The sequence below is a fragment of the Xenopus tropicalis genome, chromosome 10 (assembly GCF_000004195.4).
Source record: "Xenopus tropicalis strain Nigerian chromosome 10, UCB_Xtro_10.0, whole genome shotgun sequence".
Lineage (NCBI taxonomy): Eukaryota > Metazoa > Chordata > Amphibia > Anura > Pipidae > Xenopus > Xenopus tropicalis.
The window spans coordinates 27671662-27695377 of NC_030686.2; the positions used below are offsets into that span (position 1 = coordinate 27671662).

The following is a 23716-nucleotide window of genomic DNA, read 5'->3' on the forward strand; positions in this document are numbered from 1 at the left end:
ACTGTGTATGGGGGCTATTGTCTATGGGGGGTACTGGGGTGTGGTAATTGGGGCGTGGCCACAAAAGTGGGCGTGGTCAAAAATTTCCGAAATCTTTCCAAATCTTTTTGTCCCTCTTCATTTTTCAAATGTTGGGAGGTATGCATTTGTTGGTTCAAGAATAAAAATTTTAATGGTAGAGTGAATTATTTGTTCTGTAAACTGTAATTTAGAAATAAAAAGTACATTAAAATCATGACAGTATCCTTTTAAATCTACCCTGGGTGTCTTTTATCTTTAATTCCATCAAACAGGGATCTCTTTTCTTTTGCCACCAGGCCAGGTATCTGCCTGCAAAACTGCTTGTTCCCAGTGATCTTGACACCAGGTCCCGCTACCTGAGAGGCTACAGGTAAAGGGTGAGCCCAAAGCTGACCAATGTGCCATACAGTGTCTAATAAATCATATCAATTCGGCATATTAGCGATAACAGGGACGACCAACCCCACCAAATAAGGGTAAACTTGCTGGGACAAGCTCCAACGCTCTGAGAGCGAAATAGCCACTAACTCCCCCTGTCACAACTATTTCTCTCCCATTTGAACCTGCTGGGGCGGGGCCTATTTGGTGACTGCTGCTGGTGGGCGGGGCTGAGTGTCTCCGCTTTGGAAAGCTTAATGCTCGAAGTCCGAACGGGGGAGAGTATGCAAGTGAAAGGGTGAGTACCGGGGAAATGCTTGGAATGGGATAGAGCACTACACTGGGGTGCGCTAGTAGTTGTGGGCGCTGAATAACCATATATCCACTTGGCACTGTGTGTGGGGAAAGAAGGGTGTGGGATAATTAATGAGCATAGCGTGGGAGTCTTTGCAATTGACAGGTTGGTGGGATATGGGAACCCGGGGTGGAATGGTTAACAGACTGATTAGCCCTCTAGTTGATATTGGGCAGTGCCCTTACAGTGCCAGTGGCTGTGGCACCACAGCAGGTTATATAAACATTACTAGCAGCGGGTACTAGCAGTGTATTAAACTCCATGCAGTCCTGGAAGTTGTGCCACTCATAGAGACTGGAGCTAATGTGCCAAGGGGATGGGGTAGGCGGTGTGCCAGCTTTGGAGGGGTTTGGGGCGGGGGAGGGGCAGGTGTCTCAGCCTTTGGCATTGCCACTGAATGGGGGTCACATTTAGGAGGCAGTCTCTGTAAGTGCACTCTCTTTGTACCGGTGTGAGGGAGTCTCAATGTAACCTCTCCGTTTGGTTCAGTGGGTCTTCTGCGTGTTTGGAGGGTTCTCAGATACAGAGATTTAAAAAGTGTCACTGAATTTCATTTGGGAATCTAAAGTTCAGTGACAGGGGTCTTGCTTTGTTTTAATATGTTACATATGGCTGTAATAAACTAGGAACAGTCATATTTTGCAACAATATATTTATATATTTATGGAGAAGCAGGGTGTATGCATGTATATCTTTATTTATAACAAGCTACTTATGTACGCAGCGCTGTACAGTAGAGTACATTAATACAAATGGGGTTATTAAGATAATAATAGATAGATACAAAGTATAACAATGGATACAAAGAAATACAAGGTACAGTTGCAATAAGTTATGAGTCAAAGACACAAGAGGATGGAGGTCCCTGCCCTGTAGAGCTGACAGTCTATATGGGTGCTTTATTATGCACTCCAATTCATACTAAACCCTATAATTCCTTGTTTTCATTACTCTGCCCATTTCATGGGGCTTTTAATTTTTGAATTCCCAAAAAGTATCTTCATATAAGATTGATCCATATGACAGAAAGAACTGTATTCTTTTCAGCAGAGAGACTGACATTTTTTTTTAATTATTCGAAAAGTGGTTATTATGTTCATCTATAGCAGTACTTGGTCACCTCAGTAGCCTAATTGTATTGAAACTTTGTGAGAATTCCGCAGTCTTTAATTTCTTATGAATAGCTCCAGAAGAATAGAAATAGAGGTCTGCCTGGCTCACTACTCTTGCATTTATATTGTTGAAAACAAATAGGGATAGATATATAAATATATTGCACATGAGTCATCACTTGCATTATAAACAAATGAAAATTAAGAATGCTGCTCTACAGCTGAACTACAACTCTCCATTATCAGAGTCTGTTGGTGGTGCAGTCCTGCTACTGCTAGAGGATAGCATGAGGCACAGCCAAGAGGTTACGTAACTTTAAACACAGGTGTATAATCTCTAATAAATATTCTGCTCACTTTGTCCAAAGTCCAAAACTACCAGTCATGCATATTATATTGAATTGCATGCCCCTGTTGTAAATCATAAGGTTATTTGAAGTCCTAACATAAAGTTCAGTGATCATGCAGATCTTATATATGATTTTAAAATGGCATACTTTACTCGTTACTGTAATAACATTGCAGTATTGAAAATAGACACTGTCCTTGCCTTCGTTTAAAATATTTTTATTTATATAGAGATCTGTTAAGGCTATTAGACATGGAGTTACGTGTAACCAGCTACTTGTCACAGCAACAAAATTCCAGAAAATACTCTGCCATAGACAATACTGAGAATTGTCTCTGCTAAAACACATGTAGAGACAATTATCAGTATTATTCAGAAAACCGAAGGGATAGGAGTGATTAGTCGCCCACAGTAGCAGAGCTCTATCACGGGCAAGTAATCTCTGCGTGGGACACTTAAAATGTACATTGCTTTACACTGAATAAGCTCATTCAGTTGGGCTTATTTAGAAAAGCTGAATAAACACTATCTGAACATCCAGAAATAAATAAAAAAATGTGTTTCTTTTACATAGACAAACCTGATTCCACAGAAAACCACAAAAGTCTGTCTGTTCAACAGCCCCTTTAGTCTTGCAGAGCGATTCACCCCTTTTTCACCTTGTTCCATTGTGAAGTGATGGATTCCGGGACTTGAAGTCCCTTAGGTTTCTAGAGAATATGTGCACCACCTGCTTTAAAAAGCATATGGACATCCATCACTTCATATTACATTACACTTCTAAGTGAGGATTACTGGTCCCAGTGAACACAGACAAGACTATCATGGTTTCCTTTTGATCTGGGGAATAGGTTATGACTGTGTAAAAACTGAATGAGCTAAGAAAGGTGTATGTTTTCCCTTTAAATTTATTTGACATGATCTGCCCTTCAGAAAGCCCTGCTAAATACTATTTATAATAGTCTTAATTGGCTATGCTTGTTACTTATGCTGTGCACCTGTTACTGAGCTGGTTGTGTGTATTATGCCTATGTCATTTCTTGATAAGCATGTTGTTTAATTATTGTATACATTATTCCATGGTGTAGTTATACCAAACAAAGAGGGACTAGTGAAAACTACTAAATACAGATCCAAACAGCTTTGATCTGGTGCAGACATGGGTATCTAAACTTATTGCTTTGTGAAATGTAGTACAGTTGCAGACTACCAAGTATGTATTAATTTCAACAAAATAACAGGGCTCATTTATATCTACAAGCATGCACTTTACGCCACTGGTATTTGCACATAAAACCACATTTATTAAAGGTACTTGCACTCAGCCCAGGTGGTAGCTGCAGGGTTCCCATAGCACCCTGCGTCAGTAGGTGCAGCACACTTGTTTCACTAGAATACCGAACACTGGAAATGACGCCAGACAGACTTGGTGCAGTTGTGCACGATTTGTGGTGGAGCACACGCGTAGTGGCAGTCATTTTGGTGAATTATATGCAACTGTAGTAAGAGCAGCACAAATGCATCAAGAAAATCGCCTGCTTGTGTCAGTAATGACCCCAGAATTCTGCATAAAAACTGTGAATTGTTGGGAATAAACATGGCGATTACTCTAGAAGTTGCATTTTGCACCTTGCTTCTGTATAAGTGAATGCACCCTAGTATTTTTCTCTCTTAAGGTTTAAAGGAGAAGGAAAGGTAAAAACTAAGTAAGCTTTATCAGAAAGGTCTATTTAAATACAGCCATAAGCACTCACACAAACACTGCACTGACTTCTCTGTAAAAAAGATTAGTTGTGTCTGTTTTCCTCTGTCAGAGACACGCAGCTTTCAGCTCTCTCCTCTCTACTGCTCCCCCTCCCTCAAGAATGCTAAGAACTCAGTCCCCCCCTTAGGATTGTGGATCTGAGCCAATCAGCAGGAAGCTGACTCACAGTCTAACTAACTGAGCATGTTCACTTGGTCTGGGTGTCTGTACAGGAGTGAGGCATTATGGAAACTTTCTTTACACAGCTCAGCGTTTGTTTTTCCTGTTTGGCTTCTGATCATCATATGAACGGGAGAAATATGGGGAGACTTAAGGGCACTATTGAGACAAGTGAAGGTGTGCCTGCAGCTTGAGATTAACTCTTTATTAGCCTTCCTTCTCCTTTAAGTACTTTGCCATACTTTAATGGAAATAGAAATTAACCATAACATTTTGCATGCATTATTTCTACGTGGCATATCCTTTGGTGATCCTATATATATTGGGCATCAAACTGTTCCTCACATTTAAGTTTTATAAATGTAATAAAAACAGCTAACGAAATGCTTTGCAGTGTTTAGTATAAATATATATATACATTTTGTATTTATATATATATATATACAGATTTTGTACTTTCAGAAAATAGGTGGTTTTCTGGGGTCAGTGTACATTTGCATCTTTTATCACACATAAAACAGGCAGCGTGTACTGGCGGTTAAATTACTATGCACAGAGGATCTGTGTACGCCCCATGGTTTGGTAAGCATGGGCATCGCACTGTTTAGTAGACACCTGGCTCATATTTAGGATGTACCTAATGATGTGTGAAATAAGATGCTGTAAAGTAGAAGCAATGAGGTGATTTTCACAAGCATTTACTTTGCATAAATATATGGTTTTCTGGGGTGAACTTTTGTGTTGGACTACACATAAATGCAGTAAATACATTTGTGAAATGTCATGGTAGTTCAGAAGCACTATTTTCATGTTAAGGTCTCTACATGCTACATACTTTGGCAAATCTATGCACTACATACATCAAACTGTTAGCAAACACATTGTATTCCTATTTAGGATGTTTTGTCCTAGGATGTAAATCCTTCGACTTTGACTCCTGTTTTTAAAGGAACAGTGGCTACACAGCAGCTTATTTATATAAACTATAGAAGTCTTTCTGAAGCAAGCATGAAACTTGAAAATTATTTAACACATTTTCATTTTTTTGGTGTTATTGTGTTCCTTTAATATACCAATGTACATAGGCGGAGGGTGACTTTTTTGTTTGGGGAGGCTAAATATGTGAGGTTCTAAATATTACAGCCTGCAGAACCTTCATATCAGACTTCATTTCTGCAGTGTCTTCCTCTCCTCAGTCCTGCCTACATCTGTGACTTGATCGGTCTATTTCACTGTCAAGACAGCTGCATTCTGATTGGAGAAGCCACAAGAAGAAAGATTCAATCAGAGTGCAGCTGATTACAACAGAACCGGAAATTGCAGGAATTCACAGACCTACTCAGATGTTAAAGTAGCATCACAGAGAAAGTAAAGTACAAAGTGAGGGTTTTTTTTTCTAATGTGCCAAATAGGTTTGGGGAGGCTTAGCCTTATTGAAAATCCACCTATGCCAATGTATCTTCCATGTTGACTGAAAGTACACAACATACAAAGCATTCATCATTGCCAGAGCTCAGCAATTTTACATAGTTACATAGGGTTGAAAAAAGACCAGTGTCCATCAAGTTCAACCCATCCAAGTAAACCCAGCACACCTAACCCACACCTACCAATCTATACACTCACATACATAAACTATAAATACAACCACTAGTACTAACTGTAGATATTAGTATCACAATAGCCTTGGATATTTTGATTGTTCAAGAACTCATCTAGGCCCCTCTTAAAGGCATTAACAGAATCTGCCATAATTTTAAAGCTACATAAAGATGGTGTCTGGTTTTGGAAAAAAAACAGAGAATTACTGGCTAGGAAGCTGCCTTACTCTGGATCAACGCGTTTCGCAGGCATTTCCTGCTTCATCAGGCAATGTAGAATAAGCACAAAAGAAAACTAAAAACACAGAGACAGGCAAGTTATTATAAAAATGTTTTATAATAACTTGCCTGTCTCTGTGTTTTTAGTTTTTTTTGTGCTTATTCTACATTGCCTGATGAAGCAGGAAATGCCTGCGAAACGCGTTGCAATATTGTTGTGAATAAACTATTACTGAAAATTACCACTTTTGTTGGTGTCTGCCTGGAGGAGGTAAGCTTACTACTACCTCCTCTGAATTACCCATTGGGTTTTTAAGTGTTTTTAGCTATTTTTATCCTTTTGGCGCCTCTGTTTTGTCTTACCACAGTTGTGGTAAGCACAGCACAGTTGCAGCAAGAGCATTTCCTCCTTGAGGTCACAGTGATGCTGGAATTCTGGGAAAAATAATGCGATGTGGGGGAAAAACATGGTAATTGCACTTTTCTCACTGTACTTTCAAATGTATATGTGTCCTTATATGTTTTTACAAAAGTGTTAGTGGAATTTACACAAAATTCTCAAAGCATAGGTTGTCTTAAAAATAACAATATATATAGTTTTTCTTGGTTAACTAAAACTCCCTCCGCCCCCAGGAAATGCCCTCAAAATGAAGGAGCACAAAATGTTACAACATTGTGTGGCAGTTAGTGCAACATACTGGTAGAAGTGAAATGATTAAAAGGAAGTGTTTAGTGCTGTGACTTTTTAGCCTGTGATTAGGTGTGTGACATAAATTAAAAGAGCCGTTTGTTTGGTTTGATCAAAAAATCAGCAAATCTTTATGTGATATGCCAATTTGGGGGCCAAATAATTGGATCATAATTCCCATGCATCAGATTGAAGACCAGACCTGCGCATTTATGCAGTATTCATGTATGGCCACCTTAAGAAGTGAGAAAATATGTAAGAAAAATCCTAATCTTAACCTCATTTTCTTGCAAGATTCTTTTTTTTTCTTTCAAGTTTTTTAAATTTCAAATTGCAATTGGGTTCTTGCAAGTCTGTGCAGCCAATCAGGTATTTAATTGCTATGCATCAGATAATAGAGGTGTCCTATACAGTTTCTGGAGACCGCACATCCAGCAGATTACAAGAAGATCCCATTTTGGACCAGCTGTACGTAGGAGAAAGGGGCCCCGGGATAGAACGAGGCAGGAGTTGAGGTACGGGGCCATGACAAGGCTAGGAAAAGGGCCTGGGAGAATGTTGGTTGCTAGGGATTATGAGAAGTGTAGTTCAGTGTTGGGATTGGCTAAGGGAAGGTAGAATAGTATAAGCGGGGAGGAGCACAGAGGAAAGGTGCCATTTTATTTTAACAGCACCCACCCTCCCTCCCTATTTAAGGAGAAAAAGGGGTGACAAAGACAATAGGGATGAAAGGACCATAGTCGCAGCCGGAGATTACATAGCCAAAGGAGAGGAAGGTTAGGCCTGAGGCTAGGGATTACAGCCATAGGCCGGTGGTAAATGGGGCTGTGGTGGTTAGAAAAAGGGGATTTCTATCCTCAGGGATCTGATTGGGGTGGGGGCAGGTACAGCTTCCACAAAGCAGCCTTCAGCTGCTTATTGTTATTATGTTACCAGGAGATTTATGTTATGTTATGTTATTTAATGACATTAATATGTTAATATTAACAAATTTGATACTGTTGCAAATAAACCAAAAGGTTGTCATGTGAGTGCATCTATTAGGACCAAAAGTGGAGGGTTGTTTATGGAGGGGCACAAGAATTGATGACTGCACTTGTCATGGTATTTTTCTGCCAGTTATCTGATAAGTTTGTATGTGCAATTTTAACCTTTTAAATTAAAATAAATTGGCTTAATTACACAGAAAAAGGGTTGAAAAAAGACAAATGAATGACAGGTCTCCCTTTTTTTTTTATTTAAATGATCTACCTAACTACTAGTTGATGCGGAGAAAGGGCAAACAAAACCCTCTTTAGCCATCTCCAGTTTGCCCCAGTTTAAACAGTACTGTTGTTTTCTATTTTACATTTCTTTGATCTTTTAGCATGCTGACAGTGAGCCTTGATGATGAGCTGAAAAACAAAGTATTTGCAAACACCAGTTAGGGCCTTCATTGCATAATCATTCTGTTTTGAACACTATGCATGTATCCTTGCTGCTCTGCAGACAATACACATCATTCTTGCACGATTGTGACTGTTAGTGAGGTCAGGAAGCTGGATTCCACTTCAAACATTGTCACTAGCCCAATTCTGTCTTTTCTGATAATGCTTTGTAGGGGATTGAGACACAATTGCTGTCAATTAATAATGCCTTTTGTCACTGGTAAATTTTCTCTTGTCAAGTGGGCTTAACCTAACTAATACTACTGTGACACTGCAGGTCATAAAAACATTGAAAAGATTAACTGACAAAATATGCTCATTCTTTCTTAGGTAAGATGCTCTTCTCAGTTCTTTAAGTTGCATGGAAACACACACTGCCTAATGCTCTTTATAAAAGCAAAACTTTTAACTGCTGGCCCTCCAGGCACTGTGGACATTAGTTGCCATCATAATTAGCATATCATTGTCAATGCTTTTTTTGTTGTTTTGCAATTGAAAATTCAGTTGCTTGTTACATACCTGTAATCATTCTTTAAATAGGATGCTGTGTGAGTCCATCAAATTGGTTTCAAGCCCTTTTCATCTAATTTTGTATGTGCCCTGTCTGAACATTGTATATATTTATTATATAGTACAACTCACCTTCCTCTTTGCATTAGTGGTTGGGCATTCTACGTTATGAGATGGTGAAAAAGGAGCATTTCAGGCGACAAACAACTCTTTGTCAAAATGAAAGGTGATAAGGAATTGTTTGTCCCCCAAAGCGTTACATGTTTTGTGCCACAATCTGTAGCTGGAAAGAATCCCTTACATGTTTCTGCATGTGTGCAACTCACTTTTCACAATCTTGTGGCAAAATTGATGCCAACACCGCAAATCTCAGCAAATCACAGCAAATCACCATAGGAAAATTAGGGAGGGAGTGGTGGACCTTGTTGTATTGCTATGAGAATTCTACAGTACAGGTATGGGACCCGTTACCCAGCATGCTCGGGACCTGGGGTTTTCCGGATAAGGGGTCTTTCCGTAATTTGGATCTCTTACCTTAAGTCTACTAAAAAATTATTTAAACAGTAATTAAACCCAATAGGATTGTTTTGCCCCCAATAAGGATTAATTATATCTTAGTTGGGATCAAGTACAAGTTACTGTTTTATTATTACAGAGAAAAAGGAAATTTTTTAAAAAAATGTGAATTATTTGATTAAAATGGAGTCTAGGGAAGATTACCTTTCCGGATAATGGGTTTCCGGATAAGGGGTCCGATACCTGTACCACTAACCTAGACCTATGTCTTAGCAGTATACAGTATTATTTGTATAGCACCCACCTTGACTTATGTTTGGGAAAAGGGAATGTATGTTTACTTTCTTTATATATCACTTCCCTTGCCCTATTTCTGGCCAACATAGATCTTTAGTAATTTATTCTGTATGTACCACTACCCTGGAATTAGTTTAAACAAAATGCATCAAGTGAAATTTTTTGTGTAAGTAAAACCTGCTGGTTAATCCAAAGGATGTTAAAAACCCATTTGATGCATCTGCAATTTGCCTCAGAGGGGGGGGGGAATTCTTTCCTGACTCCAAGATGGCAATTGGACCAGTCCCTGGATCAACCTTGCATATATGGCTACATATTATCTGTCTTTTAATTGTACAGTAGTTTCAACATTCCATTCACATAATGCATCTAGAATTAAGCAGGAGTGATGGTCATTCACTCCATTATGTTTGGATACTGTAGCTCTGTTGTTTCTTGTGCTTTCTTCTTATTTTCTCATGGTTACTCATTCTGTTTGTACCACTCAACTTGACTTTGTGGACAGAGTGCACCTGTGGCTATGCAATAACTTGTGTTCATAAGAATGCACTGCCTTTATTAAATTCCACTGCAGGAATCCTCCTCTTATTTAAGAGAACAGACTCCTCTGCTCCTGAAATCCTTATTATGGCTTTACATAAAGCAAAAAATAACTTATAAGCTTCTTCTCATGACTTTCAAAGCCCTTAATTCCTTTGCACCTCGATATATCTCTTATTCCCATACATTCTTGGCTGCCTTACTCTCAGAGCCACTGCCTGGTCCTGCTAACATTGCTTTACATCTTTGCTCCTTAAATTTGGAATGCTATCCTTGAATCTTCCCCCTGTCTCTTTAAAAATAAACTCAGTATCTTTTGGAGGTACACTTCCGAGGCAGTAAGGTGCACGTAAAATTATAGTAACATGTAACCAGTTCAGGACAACCCCTTTGAAATAAAAAATAAAGGTGGTATAATGGTGATACCTTTATTGGATAACTTAGATAATTATAGCAAGCTTTCAGAATGTTTTAGTTCCTTTTTCTAGCTGATTACAATGAAGGTGTTGTGTTTCTTTATGCCATACCACTGATGTGTCCAATTTTTTATTAGTTACAATGAAGTGGTGGTGGTGAAGTGGTATTTCTCTTTTCCAGGCTTTGACCAGTCTCTCCTTTATACAGTCCTCCTGTTGGGCATCTAATTCGTTGTATTTAGTACACCACATTGGAAGAAGAACAGTTGTACTGGCTGCAGATGCTGTACTCCTTTAATGTGTCTGAAATCAATATTTGCGGCCAGGTTTTGCATTGTATGTTTTGGTGGCACTTTTTGTTATTAGTCCCTACAGGTTCGGAGGCTGTCTAAATGCTAGAAGTTGTGGGTCTGGGAATATGCTGTTGAGCCTCTCCTCCTTATGAAGTGTACACTGTAGATACTTGGCTATTTTTCTGAGTGTTTTCAGTTGTTGATTGTATGTGACCACTAGACAAACCCGATTTATTTCAGGTTTTTATTTGTGTTGTAGAAGTTGACTTCTGGGAATCCTGGTGGCTATATGAATGTGTTGATCCGCAATGCTTGGGTTGTACACCCTGTTGACAAAGCCTGCTTTAAGTGTTTTGAGGCAGAATAAATACGATTATATCATAAAGAGTGGCTGTAGATGATGGAGTGTTTATTCTGCTACCATTCCTTAGGTGTTGGTTTTGATATGAAAGTGTTCAGATTATATATATTTTTTAAACCCCCCCCTCCCTTCCCGTGTGCGTACTGGAGTCCTATTTATCATGTTTTTATCTTTGTACCCAAAAATATGACGTAGACACTGTGAAACTAATAATCATGTTCAGGAAAATTTGCAACACAAATAATTTATGCAAAGCTTTGCAGTTTAATAGTTCTATGTATCAAAAGACATTTTGAATTTTCCAGATTGTATACTTACAAGTTGCCCCTAAAGTAAAAAGAGCACAAAATACTGAAAGGAAATATGAAACTCTTCCAGGATTGAAAGGGCTACGTCCATAGAAACATTGAGGAATATATATAGGAATGTGATCTATTAACCAGAATGCTCAGGTGTTCTCCATAATTTGGATCTCCATACCTTAAGTCTACTAAAACAATTTTTAAACATTACTTAAACCCAACAGGATTATTTTGCTAAGGATTAATTATATCTTAGTTGGCATCAACTTACAGCTACTGTTTTATTATTACTGAGAAAAAGGCAGTCATTTTTGAAAACATGAATTATTTGCTTGAAATGGAGTCTATGAGAGAACTCTCTGGATAACAGGTTTCTGAATAACGGATCCCATACCTTTATATGAAATATGTCAATAATTAATTTAAATAAAGACGTTTTTCTGTTTTTATATAGCTTGTCTCATTTCTCTGTCTAACATCATAGATTTTAGGCTTATTCATTTTATCACAATTTGTCTTTATCTTTATGAGCACAAATTGGTTTCCACTGCTCAGTGTGCACCATTACCTTACCTTTAGCTGTCCTGCTTTTACTTCATGTTCCATAAGAATCTCTCTGAATGCTTTTTTTTCTCATTTATAATGATAAACATGACCACTTGCTATTTATTACTCAAACATTGGGTTGGAAGGTCACAATGGAATTTGATGAGAGTTCGAACTTTTACAAGTTAATAAAGATTCATGGGATACTTTTATGTTTAAAATTACACAATAAACAATAAGGAAACAAGCAGATTACTGTAAGTGTATGAATGCATGGTTTATACATATGTATTAAAAATTAAATAGTGAAGAGCAAATTTTTTTCACCATCATCAAATTTTTTAGAGAAACTGTGGCAAAAATTTGCTGCAACAATAAAATTTGCTGAGAGAAAATGCCCATTGACTTTAATGTTTTTGGAGTGAGAAAAAAGTTGTGTGTGTAAAAAAGTGGCACATGTAAACAAAATTGAAATGTGGTACGGGTGAGAAAAATGCCCATTGACTTTGTATTTGGAGTGAGATAAAAGTGTCACGAGTAAGAAAAATTGGTCACATGTAAAAAAAAATTCTTTGCTAATTTTTCAGCAGTTTCACAAATCTTTCAGCGAAGCGAAACAGGACAGGTTCCCTCATCACTATGTTTTTATTCCCTTGAAGGACATGTAAACCCTCCACACAAAAACCTAATCAGTGAACAGCCTCTTTAAATCTCTTAAAGTCGTGGAAGTTGCCTTAAGATGAAACTTCAGCGACTTCGGCAAATTGTGGCGCCGCATATGCCATCCCACCAGCGATTTACATTCTAGCTGGTAGGATGGCATTTCGGGGAGATATGTCGCGTGGCGACTAATCTCCCCGTGTGTCAGAGCCCTTAATAGTAAGGCTGCAGCATCCCCTTAAAGGGGTTGTCCACCTTCGCTAAGCTCAGCTCAGAATGCTATACATTATGGTCCCTCCAGCATAAGTTGATTTGCAGTGCAATATCATATCTAATATGAAGAACATGAAACTTAAAACATACCTAAAGAGTATGCTAAAGTTGCAGGCAGGCATCCCTGGTCATTTTACAGAGGGAGGCAGTGCAGGTCACATGGGAGCCTTGTGACTAACAAACCTAGGATTGCCCTTACTTTAATCTTATTGGTCAGCAGCAGATTTGTTCCCATTAGCTGTATACAACAAGCTTGACGTACTGTTTGTACAAGTTCTAATTATGATCTGCTCTCCGCATTTGTAAATAAAGCATTCCAGCTTTGCTACGTCCCCTCAAACAGCTTAAGAACTGCCAAAAAAAAGAGTAAAAAAAACTTCTTCTGCTTGTCTCAGAATGAGAAGCAGATTCTTGCCATCAGGTCAGATCACAAACTGAAGCCTGAACTCATACAACATAATTTACAAGCATCCCATTCCCAGCATAAATCACCAAAGATATTTGCTTAGTTCATGCTGTTTGCAGCATGTATAGCATTTCACAGTTGTATATTTATGCAAATTGTGTGAAGGCGCTACCCCTCCCTCCCTCCTCCCCTGCCCTGCCCAGCACGTATGGAACTGTGAGACTAGATCTGTTTAGGATTACGTTGCCCAAACGTAGCTGCTTACTTTTACATCTATGCGCCCCCAGCTTCTATTGCCAAAGATATCAGAAGAGTAGTTACTTCCTGCAAATATTGTAAATGAATGTGAGGGAAGCTACGCAAATTAGTAGATAACATGTAGGCCTGTGCAGTACATTTTGAAGCTCCTACTGCCTGTTCTCAGCATTGCCTGCTGTTTCTGAGCTCTGATGAGGTCCTCTCTGAAAAGGGGTCGGCGACCCCCTGCCCCTGTGCTCATACCAACACTAACTGCTCAGGTAAATAACTCAACAACGATTGAGATTTTTTCATTTGCTGGGATAAACACATTTGTGTGAAGGTGAACAACCCCTTTAATCACTTAGGATTCCCTCTCCTCATCTAATCCACTCATCCAACACCATTAGGAATTGACTTTGGCTCTTGGCTAACTGAGCATGCTCAGTTTTATTCAACTTAAGTTACTAAGCACGCCCTCCAGTCTAGCAGCCAATGAAGAGATGGTAATTCTAGTTTTCATAGAAACTATGCTCTCTGTGCACTTTGCTGTAGAAACAAGTTTTTTCTCCTAACCTCCTCTCCTGAACTCAGCTTAATCATTACAGTTCTCATTTCAAGCAGAACTTTCAAAGTAAGTTCTGCCTGTGTAAGCCTGCATTCTTCATTGCATAAACTTTACAGCTCACATGTGCTGTTTGCAGATTTCACTGATGATGTCAGAAAATATGCTGGTGAACAGAGGTCATATATGCAATTCAAATGATGCAGAGTGGGTAAGGGGGATGGTAGGAATATGTAGGGTTTACATGTCCTGTAAGGCTTTGCAAATGGGTATAACTAAATCCATTTTACATGTTTAAGCATCTTTTTCATGTCAAATATGTATCATATGGCAGCTCTAGAACAAATGTAAGGGCTGCACTTGTGGATTTAAGATGCACCCAAGAATAAATATAAAGCATTATTAGCATCCAAGTGCAAAGCTAGTTAAACGTGTCATATACATGAGGGTTTGAGAATGACTGAAAATAAAGGACTCAAAAAAAAAACCTGCACTCACAGGTCTCAATAGAAAACAAAAAAGTTTATTGCAAAAGCAAGAACTGGTGTTTTGGCTGGACTCCCAACCTTTCTCAAAGTTACCAAAAGTGGCAACCCCCCCCAGATAAACAGTGTTAATGGTAGGTTTACTTACTACTTGATATCAGAGTTATTTCTCATCACTACACTGCTTATCTAGTGGTTTTTTGCCACTTTGAGAAAGGCTGAAAGTCCAGCCGAAACATCAGTTCTTGCTCTTGTTTTTGAAATAAACTTCTTTGTTTTCTGTTAGTGTGTGAGTGTGGAGTTGATATTGCACATATGTATATACACACACACACACACATATGCACATACATATGACATGCATCAGCAGGCTCATACATGTACTGAATTAACTAAATATGCAATAAACTTTCAGCAGCAGAATATATACCCTGTACTTGCTAAACAGCTACTTCCCATCAAGTAATATGACTAATGAATGTAATAGTGAGGTCAAAGGTTGTTTCCATCACTACAGTGCGTTTAGAAGATAATCTAATGCCCTTGGACAACACAAGCGTCTGCCACAGGTATCACATTCACCATTTAGATGAAGTGGCTGCCATGGAGACAGATGTTTTGTCTTGATTCTCCTTAGTACCCAAAATCAAAGATTTGCGTCCACCATGAACTTTTGACAGTTCAAAAATTGGGAGCAGTTTATAGATCCCCGTGTGATGTATTTTGTTGATACACTTCCTAAACTATCTTTATTTTTTCTCATTAAAATCATGGCATAACACAGTCTCCAGGGAGACTATACACCTTACATAGTATACACCCAACGGAACTTCTATAAATATTTTATATAATTTACACTCTATGCAACTATCTATAAATACATTACATAGTATACACCCTGTGCAACGTCTATAAATACATTTTATAGTGTACCCACCCCTATTAAAAGCATTAACCCATCATTGGATATAAATCAAACTATAAAAGGGTACACATCCATATTATTGTGTAATAAACAAGAATGTCCCAGTCATTCTGCACTTTTAAATAAAGAGGGAATGTACTTAAAAAGTTGTGTTTTGGGCTGATTTATTGAAAATTTCTGCGAAAGTCCCACCCACCTATTCCACTTCTTGCTGCCTTTTTCAGGCTGTGCAGGGGAGCTAGCGGCACTCAGCATAATGCGCTGTAGAATAGGAACCAATCAGCAGCTAGGCTAACCTGAGGGGATAGTGTATCCTGTCTTAGCCAATCACAGTCCTGCAGTCACATAAGCAATCCCCCTCCTGCTGTGCTTCTGGCAGGAACTGTTAGGGCACATCTCCCCTCATCTGAAACACAGACAGGGACCTTAGAAGGAATATAGGGAGTTCCAATAAAGGGGCTATTTTTAACGATAAAGAATGTTTAACCAAGAGTGAAACCAGCATCATATATTATTCATTATTGCCGACAAGATTTCACTTATCCTATATGTCTCCTTTAAAACAAAATTTAAACCACAGTTATAGGGCCTATTAACCAATAAAATATGAGAAACACTAACAATAACAGCAAATTATTACTTTATCAGTGACACCATTATTATTATTATTATTATTAATAACCCTACCATTTTTTTTAATAATAAAAATAGGATTGGTATCATAATCAGAATGATAGCATAATAACAGCAATTATCTAATATTTTGGGGGGGATTTTAAAAGATGGAAGGATGTCCCAAACAATAGAGCCCCATACTTTAGCTAAAGTTCTTGTTTTCAAGACTCTGGAACAAAAAATACTTTCCTAACACTGATGTTAGGATCACCGTAATCATTAGCTGCTCTTTCTCAGCCAGTTACTGCTAATTAAAAAGAAGCAGCTATTAAAGTGTAGATTTTCTTTTATATAAAAAGACTAGGTAGATTGCATCTTGCTCATGTTGAAATCAAGAAAGAAATACACTGCCACTTTAAAGGGGTTGTTCACCTTTGGGTTAAGGTTTAATATGTTATAGAATATCCTATTCCTAACAACTTTGCAATTAGTTTTCATTTTTTATCATCTTTTAAAGTTTTGCACCTGTCAGTTTCAGCCAACACCTAACTACCTAAGGGTAGGCCACTAGATGGCAGTACACTTTCTTTCCATGATAACCTATACACCTGGCCACACTGGTGGAGCTGGTGAAACTTGTTGGTGGGGTGTAGGGTATTTATTCTGTTTGCTATTATCACTCATGTATGCACCTGAGGAAGGCTGTTAGCCGAAACATGTAGTGCTGTGATGTCTCAATAAACTTACACTGCTTCACTGAGAACATGTGTACTCTCCGGGTTCTTTAAACTTGAACACCTAACTTAATAAGTTCAATGTAACCATTATGATCGGATGCCTGTGACTGTACTGCCATCAAGGGCTTAAATGCCGGGGAATTCCCTCCCAGTCATTTAAACTGAAGAAGCCACTTGGATGAGTGGTAAAATGTTTTCAAGGAAAAAACTCAGAAAATTCCAATTGTTTTGGATTTCATTCTACTAGATACTACAATAACGATCTTTCCCGGGACCATCAGTCATAGGAGAGATTGTTCGTCCACTCTACTAACCATTCATGCACCAATTATTATACGAAACTTTGTTTTGTACAATACATAAAACTTTTCAAGGCAGCCAAGCCCATGAGCCATTTTCCCATTTTTTCCCTCTGTCTCTGATATTTCCTGCTATGGTCATCTACCAAAATCTGCAATATTATTCGTACTTGACATGGTTTGGTCCATTTGACGTATTTGACATGGTTTGGTCCATCTGCCATGTTTTATGCCTTTTTATTTGCTTTGCTATTTGGGCAAAACCGACACCCCTTCTGTAAATTGTACAGCCAGATTTTCTTCTTCTGCGTTATTTTCTTAATACATGTAAGGCTGACGCCACACTAGGCATATGGCGTATATTTTTGGCAAGTGGGAAAACACTTGCTGAAAATATGCGCCATATGCACGATATGCCCCTACTTTTCCTGCACCGGAATGAATGAAATACGCTCAGGTGCAGGCACATATAGCTGATATCCGCACAAGAACACGAGAGAATGCAAAGCCTACATGTGCCTGCACCTGAGGGTATTTCATTCATTCGGGTGCAGGCAAAGGTAGGAGCGTATGGCGAAAATAAACGCCATACGTTATGTGAGGCATCAGCCTAAGGGTTGTACACAGTACAGGTATATGGTATTTCTCACTTGTCTATGAATATTTTCATTCATCCAGGTCATGGTATATCTAGTATAAATAAATTTAAAGCAACTGGACTTGTTTGGTAATCATTGAAGACGTTTCACTACTCATCCGAGCAGCTTCTTCAGTTCAACTGACTGGTATGGGAAGTCCTCAGCATATATACTCTTCCACTAATCCTTTTTATTTGCTTTGCTATTTGGGCAAAACCGACACCCCTTCTGTAAATTGTACAGCCAGATTTTCTTCTTCTGCGTTATTTTCTTAATACATGTAAGGCTGACGCCACACTAGGCATATGGCGTATATTTTTGGCAAGTGGGAAAACACTTGCTGAAAATATGCGCCATATGCACGATATGCCCCTACTTTTCCTGCACCGGAATGAATGAAATACGCTCAGGTGCAGGCACATATAGCTGATATCCGCACAAGAACACGAGAGAATGCAAAGCCTACATGTGCCTGCACCTGAGGGTATTTCATTCATTCGGGTGCAGGCAAAGGTAGGAGCGTATGGCGAAAATAAACGCCATACATTATGTGAGGCATCAGCCTAAGGGTTGTACACAGTACAGGTATATGGTATTTCTCACTTGTCTATGAAGATTTTCATTCATCCAGGTCATGGTATATCTAGTATAAATAAATTTAAAGCAACTGGACTTGTTTGGTAATCATTGAAGACGTTTCACTACTCATCCGAGCAGCTTCTTCAGTTCAACTGACTGGTATGGGAAGTCCTCAGCATATATACTCTTCCACTAATCCAATCACAATGGCACTTTGTAACTCTTCAGAAAGGTGACATCTGAAACTCACAGAGGTGTGAATGCTGTGGAGTTACTTTGAAAGGATTACCCAAGTATCATGCAACTCTTCAAACAGGTGTTACTTGTTAGAGTTGCATGAATGGATGTGTGAAGAGTTCTGAAACTGCCGGGGTACAGATGTTAGAACAGCATTGTATGTAGCAGACAGATGGTGTCGAAGTCCCCCGCCTCTGTTTAGGGATGGTTTCTCCACTTTGACATGAATGGCCTCTTTTACTCTTCCATTAAGTTCCACCATTGTCATGTATCTGCCAGTACAGCTGCTTTTGTTGGCTGTCTGGCACCACTCTTTCAGGCGGTAAACCATTCCAAAGTCACAGGTTCATCGATGTCAATGAGAGGTATCACAGGCAAATCTATGTACCTTGTACTGTAGCCCAATGGCTTTACAATACAGACTGTAATTTACAGCATGATTAAGTGTATTATAGTTTCTAGTAGTATAATGCAACTGTACTAGTGAAGTAATCTTGAAACCATTAATCCACCACTAATCCAATCAGCATATTCAATTCAAATAGGTGGTAGGGAATTCCATGGCATTTTAAAACCATAATCCAATCCCAATGGTTCCACTGAACTTTCTGCAGGAAGCTTTTTAGCTGAAACTCATTTAGTTGTAAAATATGACCCAATTACACTAATTAATGCAGGTGTTAACATTTTTTGAATTACATGACTGGAGGTGTGAACAACTGTGAAACTGCCAGGGTAAAGATGTTAAATGGCAGAATGGATCCTTTAAAATAAACTCTACGTCCAGTTGTAACATATTTAGATACTGTATACGATGACCTTAGTGAATGAAAATCTTTATACATAGATTCAGTGTAGGCTTTCTATCTTTTCTCGATGTTCTCAGCATTTTTCAAAACGGATCCCTGAGTATATATTAGTATTCCAATTTCAAAATGGGAGTTTATGTGCTGTAGAATGTAGAAAATAAAGCACCTGCATAAAAGGACCATAGTCCTGGCAATGTAGAGTCTGCATTCATGACTTGCTCTTTGATCTGTGAGGCACGTTTGCTTGCTGGGAATAGATCAATGGTATGACACTTTTGAGTAATCAGGAATGCTGCCCATTAGTGATCTAGAGCCCAAATCAGTCTGCTCAGTGGTTGCCGGGCCTACTGGCACTCACAACAAGATTGGATTTTACACTTCGCTTGGTAATAAGGCAAAATTGAAAGGCAGATAATAAAAAAACACATCTAAAGACTAATAAAATTGCTAGAGTTGATTCAATTTAAAAACACACACGTTTCAGTCTCAGTTTTCTTTAAACCCTTGTCCTTTAAAGCAGTGTTAAACAGTTTTTCAGGTTAAGCACCACTTCAGTGTTCATCCTTATCTAACAAGGTAACATATATAGGACAACATTGATGCATACAATTAGGGGCACATTCATCAATGTACGATTGAGTCCGAATACGAAAAATTCATATGTTTTCTAAGTTTTAGAATTGTGCATATTTTCTACAATATTTTCGTTAATTTGCGCAACTTTTCCGTACTTTGCACAACAATTTGTGTGACAAAATCGTATTTGTTGCAACGAGTACGAAAGTTTCGGAATTCATTCAAGCTTCAGTATCGTGACTTTCTTTTGGCCAGGTTGGAGTGGCATAGTGCTTTGGAAAGCTTCCCACATCATGCATTGAAGTGTCAAAGTCAGAAAGGGTTTTGCGCCATTTACGATCGTTGGGATACGAAATTTTTGGAAATTTGCGATCATCAAACATGATCAGATTTCGTGATTCGGATTCGTACATTAGTCCACAAATGTCATCCTAATCAGAAGAGGAAAAGGGCATTCTATCCAAATCTCACCCTAACTGGCCTTTACGTTTGGCTTTTAGGTGTATTGTATCTAGAGGAGAAAATATGCATTCTATATAAATCTCACCCGGGGGGGGGGGGGGGCGGACACCAGGTTGTAATCCCCTTATCCTCTGTTACATATCTGAGTTAGCCAGTGATGACTAAGCTGAGGTGTCCCAAGAGTGTCAGACTTGGGCCAGACCCAATTTCCAATATTTTCCAATATTCCAATAATAAAAACAGAGGACTCACTTATAATAACTAGTTTTATAAATGATAGATAATTTGACCCCAGGTTCATAACATGAAAGACAATCACCTACATTTCAACACTAATAAGATTTGATGCACTTCAGAGCAGTAACCATTTTCCCAATGTTTGCTTTACAGATGCTTCCAATGCAGTGTAGGGTTTATTCAGGTTAAGGATCTTATAAACTCTTCATTCTTTACACTAATACCCTATGGGGGGGTTACATTTCCTATAACCTGCTCTGTACTTTATGTTGGTTACAACTCAGCAATTATGTTTTTTCTTTCTTTGAAAAGTTGGTACAGTCCTAAATTCCATAGAAGAATCTGTTTAGATAACAGAAAAAGAATATTGCACTAAACGGCACTTTCAATGATTGTGTTCTCAGAAACCCAAAATACTATAAAGCAGAGCCTCTGGAAAGACCGCATTCTTGACCCATATCTCATCCTGTGTTACATATCAACTGTGAAATTGTTCCTATGCATGGTTTGTGGCTAGTGGGTTCCTCGCTCCTTTTGTAAAGGTTAGGAACAGAGGGTTTCAGCAAGGTCTGAAAGATTATTGGATGAGAAAAGAACAGGATGTTTTTAATTGAGGGATGGAATGTTAGCCCTACAGGTGTCCTGGCATTTTATCATTGTTTTAGAAGCCCCAGTTCAGTAAGGTCAGAGGTCTGTTTTGTACAGAAAATTTGTTAGCAATTAGTGACATTTCTTCTGCTCACATGCACACTTTTTAGATTTGTTGCCTTTACTGGAGATCAGGCAGTAGGTATATTGTATTTTTGGTATAATAATATTTCTTTAAAAGTCATTTTATGTTCCCATTGAGAGAAAATTGTGCTGAGGCTTACTCATGAGGCAATCAGAGTTTGGGAATCCATCCCTAAGGAGCACTGCTTAGAAGAAAGATTATGCATGTCTGTGTTTAATGAGCACAGCAAAAGCTTCTGTAACCAGATTAAGTATTAAAATCAGAAAATATTTAATTGGCTTAATGAATGGGTGTTTTGTTCATTATCTAAGGTTTTTTGTGTGATTTCGGGCACATACACTGACCACTTGATCTCCCATCACACCATCCAAAGCTGATTATAATACAACAGGTCTGTTACATATACACTCCTTAGGCTGTTAGTCTGTAGCAGCCCCTGCTACATTATGCAGACATAAATGTAGAAATTGCAGCAAAAGAAACCTTGTCTTTAGAGAAAACTTAGGGCAAACATTATCTCTGGAATGAGCTTGTATGCCCCCCCCCCCCCTGCTTAGCATGGGTTTCCTTCAGATAATTGGCTGCTGATAAAATTTACCACAGTGTTGATTGTAAACTATGCAGGAATTGATATGAATGATGTATAATCTCTGTAAATTAGGGGGTCAGCACATCTAAATAAAGGGGAGGGGGGAATCCCACATAGATTGTAAGCTCTGTGGGGCAGGGACTGCTTTCCTACAGTGTCTTCGCTTACATGACATTTGGGGGCATTTACTAACACTCATTTTTTTCATGATTTGGGTTTTTTGATAAATGACTGAGATTCGTAGAAATTAGTTTAGTTGAAGTTTCAAATAACTATAAAACCACAAAAATCTGAATGTTGATAAATGCCCCCGTTAATCCCTGAATATTTATACTTTATTTTAATGTTGTCTTCCCTGTGTGTACTTTTCTAAATTAGTTATACATAAATTACATATACATAATGTATAAGTTATACATATGTATTTGTATGCTTACATGCTGCTGTTGTATGAATGTTATACAAAGTAGTATGTATGCTAAAGAGGGCAAACAGCACAATGTAGATTCTCTGGCTTATTCTTGCTTCATAAATGATTAGTAGATGTATTCTTTAAGCTAGACGTAAATGTGCTTCCTTTCTGCAGTTGGAATTGTTGGAACAACAATGCCAAGCATATGAATGGCCACTTGTACAGTATCCCTGAATTGATCAGTTGTTATAGAATACCACAAGTACTAGAGTACATATTTTTTCAACTGATTCTGCCATAAGCTGGGCGCAGGTAGATTTATGCTGCCAATTCAGCCCCTTCATCTCATCTATGGGCCTTCTGCCTCTCTGGCAGGCCTCCTATGGGCCTCCTTCTGCTTCCTTGGCCATATCTGGTAAATATATATTGGAGATGTGTGAAAATCCCATCATATGAGGACTGCATTGGTGCATCATAGGTGCCCATTATGATCCAGTTGTTGGCCTGGGAGCCACTTGTTTAGACCAGCACAATTTGGCCCTGAATAGAGCTAACCAAATTGGGCATGGATCTGCTATTTTGGCGCCCTTTCCATACCAGTCAATTTAATGTGTATGGCCAGATTTAACTCTGTATCTCTGTTTACAGTATTTTCACTCTCTCATTTCCATATTTGTACATAATTATATATATATGTGCTTATCTGTGTTTATTTGTATTTATCTACATAACTGCAGCAAAGGTTGTTGTCATGAAGTATCTACTTTATCCTTTTCAATGCCAGTCAATTTTGACTACCTTGACTTAATGACAGGCATTGTTTTTACAGTTTGTGCTTATACACTGTAGGGTCATTTCTTATAGGCTACATTTAAAGGAGTTGCTCACCTTTACATTAACCTTTAGTATATGTAGACACTGATATTGACATATATACTGATATTTTTTGTTTTTTGTTTTTTTTTTGGTTATTTCTTTCTCCAGTTTGGAATTTCAGCAGCTGTCTAGTTGCTAGGGTCTTGTGTACCTTAGCAACCAAGCAGTGGTTTAATTGAGACTGGAATATGAATTGGAGATGGACTGAATAGAAAGTAATAAAAGGTAACAGTAATAATAAAATTGTAATATTACAGAGCAATAATTTTTAATAATCGGTGGGAGGCTGATAATTAAAAAAAAATATTTAAAAAAAATCAATATTTAAGACCAATTGCAAAGTTGCTAGGAATAAAACATTCTATGACATATTACACAGTTAACATAAAAGTGAATCACCCCTTTAAATTACAATGAACACTGAGGTGTTTTTTTTATTTTTTCATAGCTTTGACATCCTTCAAGTGCCTCAGTTTGTCTGTAATTCAACTTCTGTATCGCATTGTAGGTA

The 23716-nt window shown here is 38.3% G+C and overlaps 1 protein-coding gene across 2 annotated transcripts in view; it reads left to right on the top strand.

Annotated features, from left to right (window-relative positions):
* Window positions 1-626: 626 nt before the first annotated feature.
* The window catches only part of gcgr (glucagon receptor), a 42518-nt gene continuing 19428 nt past the window's right edge, over window positions 627-23716 (top strand). For both annotated transcript variants that reach the window (XM_004916369.4, XM_004916370.4), the window contains exon 1: window positions 627-697. The gene's annotated coding sequence lies outside the window, so the exon portion shown is untranslated. The remainder of the gene's footprint in view (window positions 698-23716) is intronic.